The 6,927-nt window shown below is 35.4% G+C and overlaps 1 non-coding gene across 1 annotated transcript; it reads right to left on the reverse strand.

Moving 5' to 3' along the window:
* Positions 1–6,471: 6,471 nt before the first annotated feature.
* On the reverse strand, positions 6,472–6,579 carry LOC112999714 (small nucleolar RNA R71). The gene has a single exon (XR_003264921.1). It is a non-coding gene; the product is annotated as a small nucleolar RNA R71 (small nucleolar RNA).
* Between the last annotated feature and the right edge of the window lie 348 nt (positions 6,580–6,927).

Genomic DNA, 6,927 nt, shown 5'->3' on the forward strand with positions numbered 1-6,927 from the left:
GATAACACAAGTTCCCTGAGAGTTCGATACTCGGTTCTTACCATTTTATACTACTTGTGCGATTCGGTACACTTGCCGGTTGTGAACAAAGGTGGTGCGTGGTTCTACAGGGCAAAACAATTGGTGTTAATGTAGAAGATGATGATTCATACATGGACACCTGTGTTAGTCCTTTGTCCACAAAAATCACTCCTAACGTTGTCGGAGAAGAAGAAGCTGACGACGTTCATGCTAATCATAATGATCATGATGAAGGAGAATTAATTAACATCATCTAATGTAATTTTCTATTTATATATTTGATTTCGATAGATTCATTTACATAAGTCATACAATTGTTTTGTAATGTTTATTAATCTGTGTTGTTTCTTGCAGGAAGTAGCTGCAGAGGTGGTTCAAAAGTTGCAACCACGTGAAACATCAACTTTGTTTATTGAGGTGAAATCTGAAGACCAATGTATTTATCCCATTTTATAGTGTTATACATAGGATGTGCAAACAAATCAATCAAATTTCAAATACACACTATAAAGAATCAACATTTATATATACATGCCTCACTGCATCATAATTCTGAATTCCATCCCCATTCAAATCAAACTGTTTGATCATAGATTTGGACTCACCCATCTTCTTAAGCATCCTTTTCAAGCTCTTAGGGGTTATAAACCCACAACTTTCAGTGTCATACATGTCAAAAGCTACCTTCAAGTCATTCAACTTCTACTCCTCTCCCCCAGCTTCCATGAGAGCAATGAAATCCTCCAAACTCAGCAACCCATCTCTATCAGAATCTAATGCCGCAATTTCCATCTCGACTTCCTTCATTGGAAGCTCATCACCCATCATTCCTACATAAAATGATTCCAAATAAGACAACATCTTGAACTACATAGAACAATATATAACTTAATTAGAGTACAAGGATATATAGATAGCTATTATATCTGCTTAAAATAAAAAAAAGTACACAAAAAATAACTCATAATAGGAAATAACAATGCATAGAGTAAAATGACATGAACAGGAACGGTGCATAATCACTTCTCCCAAAAATTTTAGGGAGGATCGGAATTAAGTCAAGAGATTAATCAAACATCAAGATTAGGCGATGGTGGGTTAGGGACTTCAACCAAACCTTCCATCATTTGGTTGACCTTCCCCATAGTTGGCCTCATTTCAGGATGCTCTTGAATGCACCAAATTGTTATCTTTATCCACTTTTCTAACCTGCCAATGTCGGACAATGCTTCCTTATCATTCTCCACCAAATCATGGAACTTCCCTTCCACACAACAATCATAAACCCAATCTGTCAATATAGCATTCTCTTCTTCCCCTGCTTCCATGGTCATCACACTTCTTCTGCAGCAAATGATTTCCAGCAACAACAACTTGGCCAACCCTCAAATCAAAGTAGAATCTATCAGTCACTAAGGAAATAGGTTCTTTGTGCAATGCTTACAACTCCTCTTTCACACCTATTAAATTTGAAACAACTATTGTATATCTTAACCATGAATAGAACAAGAATTAATTATCTTATGAGATTAAAACATCTAACTCAGTTTTTAAAAATTGAACTGCTCCAAAACCAAATTGCATGAACCAAACTGACTTGCATCTTATGAGATTAAAAATTCTAAAAAAAAATCCTTCAAAATAAGATGTTTATTGAAAATAATTCAAACAATTTGGAGTACTTTGGTAGCATTTCTATCACATTTTCTGTTGTACAAAAAGAAATGTTTACTGCTATTTGTTTGCTTAGTAACAAACTAAATTTTGGAGTAATTAATGCTCTGGTACTATAACAGCCAACCTAATTGATTAATTTATTTTTATAACAAGAGTGAATTCATTAAAAATGATAGGACCCTGGATTTTAGCATGAGAAAGGCAAAAGATCAGACTCGAAAGTCTGATTCACATGTCCTCAAAACCAATTAATGAGAAAAACTAATAAGGCCGCCTAAAGCAAAACGAAATGTTTATATATATATATAGAAGCAGATAAACAAAAACCTCAATTGCTAACAAAGATTATCCTAGACATGTGTGGCTCTTGACATCATCTCCAAACACCAATATCGAGCCATTTTGAGGTTCCACTGATTCTTATGGAACCACAATTAAAAAGCACCTCACTCTTATCCACTTATCCTCAAAAGAGGATATGCAATTCACTTGAATTCCAAGTTGCAGGCATGCAATATTGAATTATTTAGGCAATTTTTTTTATTTGTTTCTCTAATTTAGAAAATATAAGAAGCAACAACAGATAAACAATAAGAATTAGTAAGGATGCTTGGATCGTGAGTAGAAATGCCTAAATAGTAGGCATCAATAATATATTTTTAGGAGTAAAATGTCCTTCTTTCTGAAGCTTCTAAACATATTACAACTATATACACACAAGGCATTCATCCAGCTCCTGTGTTAACCCACCCTCACATAAACCTAAAATACATAAAATCTTAGTAGAAAACATCTTATTCAAACCCTTTTAACTTCAACATGGCAATACAATTTTGAAGAACAGTTCACGGAAGTGTATCAATGAGAGATGAGCAGGAAGCTAAGTTAGCTAAATTGTAATAAACTAACAATAAGTTCAAGTACAATTTGAAAACTAGCTAAATTGTAAATTTGTCAATAAAGAAAATTATATTTATGTGTTGATATTATTGCTTTGACCAAAGCACCATTATATGATATATTATCTATGCAATGCGGTGAATCTAGGGCTCCTCCTTCTAAATAGGCTAACTATTAATACATGCTTTTCTGCAGTGGGACATTATATAAATTTAACCAATGGGAAAATAATAACGCTGCATGTGAAAGCAGCTCAAATGTGAAAAGATTCAGCTTCATAAAGTGAATAGCTAGGAGTGGAAAAAAAAACTGCACAAGAAAGGATAAGTAACCATGAGAAAGGAAAATATAAGAGCAACCAATGAATGATATTAGAGCTTAAACAAAAAGAAAAATCAGCACATGTTGTCAGTTACAGCAAAATTGAAATCCTTTTCTACAAGTAAAGAGAGATTCAGCACAAGAGCACTATTTGAAGTCTAAATAACAAGTCTTCGCTATATTTGCCTGTTCAGTGATATTACTATCCACACTATACACTTTATCATGCAGCTTTATCTGATAAATTTTATACATTTGAAGTTTGTATGCTTTTTTTTAAGTCACCATCTTCAACATCTTTGTTCTTGACATTATTCTCTGAACCACCCTCAGTTTTCATTTTTGAATTTTGTATGCTTTGTTCTTTGTCCTTATCTTCAAATTTACTGACTTCATTATAGTTTCTTTTGATGTTATTCTCTGCACTACCCTCATTTGTGGCACTAACTTCTTCATTTGATAATTTTTCCTTGTGTGTTTCAGTGCTCTCTTTGTTTCCCTTATCTGTGGCACTAACTTCTTCATTTGATAATTTTTCCTTCTGTGTTTGAGTTCTCTCTTTGTTGCCCTTGATTTATAATTCACTAGCTACAACATCTTTAATCTCATCATTTGGTAGGCCAACTTCAGTTTTATGCTTCTAAATTTGCCATATTTGAAGTTTGTGCAATCTCTTCACAGCCTTTATTTTCAACAGGAACAGATTCCCTATCAGATAAAGGATTATGGCTTCTCCACCAGCCTCGCCTCCTCCTCCTTCTGACACATAAGCTTCGCCGTCTGCCGTGAAGCGAACACGCAAAGCCTCATGTCTACGATCCTTGTCTACTAGACCACCTGGTGTTGAGATACCTGTGGTCCATGTTGATCCTGCTACCAACAAGGCCGACGGTCCCCACATGAAGAAATTAAGAACATATTTGGGGATTGTGGCGCGTGATAGGGTGGACATCATGTACGAGAACTGGAAAGAGGTCCCTACTGCTCAAAAAGGACTTGATTTGGGAGGATATTCAAGTATTTTTCATTTCTTATTTGATGTTTGATGTGCCATTATTTCCTCCTATTTCTTAACCCTTTTTGCACCATTTTAAGTATTGATTATTCTTAATTGTCAAATTAATTAGGCAGTTTTATTATTTGGGCCCATTAAGCTAATTTGATGTTTTTAATCTAATTTCAGTTATTAATGAAGCATTGGGCTTGAATCCAGAATTGGGCTTGGACTTGAAGAGGGCAGACTATTTTATTCTACAAAATTAGATCTTATCTTATCTTATCTAGATATTATTTAGATTTGATCTCATCTAGATCTTATCTTATCTTATCTAGATTTGATTTGATTTTATTTATGGGCTTGGATTTAAAACATATTTTTAAGCTTTGGGGATGGAAAAACTATATAACAGCACCAAGTTCTAGTTTAGGCCCTTCTCTCTCCCTCTCTCTTTCTTCTCTCTCTCCTATTTTTGTTTTCAGTTTTAGGCTTTTCTTAGACACTTTTTCGTTTTGCAATTCCAGTTTTGACTTTTCGTTTTAGCAATAAAATTCCATTCTTCAATCTATAATTTCGTTCTCTATTGATTAATGGAAGGCTAAGTCTCCAGCGTTGCTTTCTCTTGAGGATCAAGCACAGTTCTCTTTGAGGTTCCATTATTACTGTTAAATTCTATTCAGGTTTTCCTCTTCACTAATTACTCTGAATTTGTTGCTATTAATTCATGCATTCTTAGTGATTGATTAATTGTCTCTGCGCTTAATTACGTTCATGCTTAATGGTCGTTTATGATTAATTGGTGTATGTGTTGCTTAATCACATAATGAATGCCTTATGTTAAATTTCACTTAGTAATTTAATTTAGGGTTGGATTAAGTGGTTGAACTGATAAAGGATACACTCTCGTAACCTAGGATACGAGACTTGCTTGTGAATCAAGGGGAAGCAACGTGTTTTAATTCTGATATTTTATAATTCACATTCATTTGTTGTTTAATTTACAAAAGCAAACAACCCCCCCCCCCCCCCCCAATTCATTACTATTTTCCTACTATCTGTTATGAACATTTGGTTTATCATTGCTCATTGGGAAATGACCTAGGATCACTTCCTAGTTACTACATTTTAATGTTTATTTGATTCGGGTACGGCGTCGATCAAATTTGGCACCGTTGCTAGGGAGCAGTGTCCAAAAGTTCATAATAGCTAGTGTCGTGTTAGTGTTTAATTCTTTCGTGTTGTGTTAGTGTTGTGTTAGTATTGTGTTAGTATTGTTTAGTGTCTTGTTATTTTGTTTAGTGTGGTGTTTTGTTTTAATTTTTTTGTTCAACGCTTCCCCTATTTCAGTTTTTGTGTTTGCTGTGAATAGTGTTTTGCGACGGATTTAGCGACCACTTTTGTTGAACTGGAAAAAGGGTAGTAGTGGAAATCCCTTAGCGACGGATTTTAGAGACCACCCTTGCTGAATTAATTGGGATTTTTTTGTTTTTGTAGCTAGAGTTGTTATTTTTGGATGAATTTTTTTGTGGTCACTTCTTTTGATCCATATTTTGTGGGAAAAATAGTTGGAGCCCTTAGTTTGGTCAGATTTGAAAGTTCCAAAAAAGTAGCAAATTTTATTTTTGTCAAAACTTCAAACGGCCATAACTTTTGCTCCGGATATCAAAATCGCTATTATTATATATGTATTTGGGGTAGAAAAAAATTTCGCATGCCATGGCAACCCGCCATAGGCTGGCTGAGGTCTCCTTCCAAAAATTGCGATTCTGTCAAAAGTTTTTTATTTTCCAAGTATTATTCTCTTATTTTTCTTAACTTATCATTTTTAGCTTCTATAGTTAGACTTTGAATTTTCGTTTAAAATTTTTTGTGCTATCTTCTGATAATTTTATAAGGTTGCTCACAAAAATTTCAAGTCATTTGGATATCATTTAATGGTAGCTGTAGTTCAAACCTACACTGTTACTTGCATAAGAAGGCAACTAGTTGCATGCTGAATATAGTGTATGACTAGAGACAATCCATCTGACTTACAACCCTTTGATCCTAAGATAGATAGGACATTTCATAGATTAGTTAGACATCATTTTGTACCTTTTGAGCATTTTGAGTTTTCTGTTATTGGTGATTTTGAGCATTATAGTTTTGAACATTCTGATTTTGAACATTCTAAGAACATGGCACAACCTCCACCCCGTAAGAGGACTCTAAGGGAAATGGCTGCACCTGATTTCACCTACGAAAGCTTGTGCATCCAATACCCTGATGAGGATGTCCCATATGTTCTTAAAACTGGACTAATCCACTTGCTTCCAAAGTTTCATGGCCTTGCAGGTGAAGACCCACACAAACATCTGAAAGAATTCCATATTGTCTGCTCCACCATGAAACCCCCAGATGTCCAGGAGGATCACATATTTTTGAAGGCCTTTCCTCATTCTTTAGAGGGAGTGGCAAAGGACTGGCTTTATTACCTTGCTCCACGGTCCATCACGAGCTGGGATGACCTCAAGAGAGTATTCTTAGAAAAAATTTTCCCTGCTTCCAGGACCACGGCAATTAGAAAAGATATATCAGGCATTATACAACTCAGTGGAGAGAGCTTATATGAATACTGGGAGAGATTTAAGAAACTATGTGCCAGTTGCCTTCACCACTAGATTTATAAGCCGCTTCTCCTCCAATATTTTTATGAAGGACTCAGTAACATGGAGAGAAATATGATAGATGCTGCCAATGGTGGAGCCCTTGGAGACATGACCCCTGCTGAAGCCGGAAATTTAATTGAGAAGATGGCTTCAAACTCCCAGCAATTTAGTGCCAGAAGTGATGCCATTGTCATTAGAGGAGTGCATGAAGTAGCCACGAATTCATCTTCATCAGCCGAGACTAAGAAGCTTGAAGGTAAACTAGATGCCTTGGTTAACCTGGTAACCCAACTGGCCGTGAATAAAAAATCTGCAGTTGTCGCCAGACTCTGTGGTTTATGCTCCTCTGCCGACCACCACATA

Source organism: Glycine max, chromosome 15, assembly GCF_000004515.6.
Source record: "Glycine max cultivar Williams 82 chromosome 15, Glycine_max_v4.0, whole genome shotgun sequence".
NCBI lineage: Eukaryota > Viridiplantae > Streptophyta > Magnoliopsida > Fabales > Fabaceae > Glycine > Glycine max.